A 1369-nucleotide genomic window follows, 5' to 3' on the forward strand; every position below is an offset into this window, starting at 1 on the left:
CTTAAAGACTGTGGTATCGAGAAAGTCTATGCTTTTGTCACTCACGTTTGCGGTTAGTTTGATACAAGGATGGTGGTTGTTGAGAATTTCAAAGAATTCCCAAAACTGTTCGATAGAATAAGTCCAAACCATAAAAATGTCATCCAAAAAGCGTCCGTAAAAAAGTGGGTCAAATGGACAGAGGGGCAACACCTCACGTTCCCACTCTGCCATGAAAAGGTTTGCGTACGAAGGGGCGAATCGTTTGCCCATTGCTGTCCCTGAAGTTTGTAAATATGTTTTACCATTAAATGTGAAATCGTTTCGACTAAGACAAATCTCTAAAAGCTGTAGAATTGCATCGTCGGGTCTGTTTGGATCTGGGTTTCTATTAAACCTTTACGAACTGCCGTTAAACCAGTAGTGTTATCGATATTGGTATACATAGAAGAAACGTCGATAGATATTAAAATGGCATTAGAGGGAACTCGAAGATTTTTTATTTTATTGACAAAATCGGTTGTGTCTTTAAGGTAGGCGCGATGTTGGCATGCTAGAGGTAGTAAGAAATGATCAATGTATTCTGACACTGCATATGACTCACTACCACAGTCAGATATAATCGGGCGGCCTTTAGAGATTTTATTCGAGATAAACCACTCCTTGGTTGGATTCTTATGGATTTTAGGCAAAGTGTACAAATGTCTCTCGCGACAATCAGGTTTGGCAGACAGATAGTCATATTGTTTCTGTTTGAGATAACTAGTTTTGACTAAATCGGCAAGAATATTATTAATCATGTCTTAATCAATTCTTTGAAAATTGGTTTCGGTAAAATGGCATAATGTTTAGGATTATTCAGTTGATTCTCTGCGTAATCCTCCCTATTCAGAATGACACAACATGAACCTTTGTCACTCTTTTTAATAACAATGCTATCGTCTTTCTTAAGTAAGTTTAACGCTTCACGTTCCACTCGTGTGAGATTAGGCTTTTCGTGTGTTATGGAAAGGTTCACTGTTTGGCTATTCATACTCGCAAATGCTTTCAATATTTCAGGATGGATGGCGGCCTGAGGGGGTGTCCACGTGGATTTAGGAATAAACATTGTTCTAGCACCACGTGGGGGGTGGTTTCGAAAAAAATATGTGCAGCTAAGATTTCGTTGAAATCGTTCAATGGATGGTCGGAGATAATTCAAGTTAGCTATCTTTGGTGTGGGAATAAACTTAATTCCACGGTCTAAGATTGAATGCTGAAGGGGTGTGAGAAATTTGCGGCTCAAGTTAACTACAGTTTGGCCTAGCGGTGGCCTCTCAGTATTTTTATCCCCAGTAATTAGTTTAAAGACTTACTCGATGCTGAAGCTGGTGTATCCAAAACAAATAGA

Source organism: Lottia gigantea (assembly GCF_000327385.1).
Source record: "Lottia gigantea unplaced genomic scaffold LOTGIsca_68, whole genome shotgun sequence".
In the NCBI taxonomy this organism is placed as follows: Eukaryota; Metazoa; Mollusca; class Gastropoda; family Lottiidae; genus Lottia; species Lottia gigantea.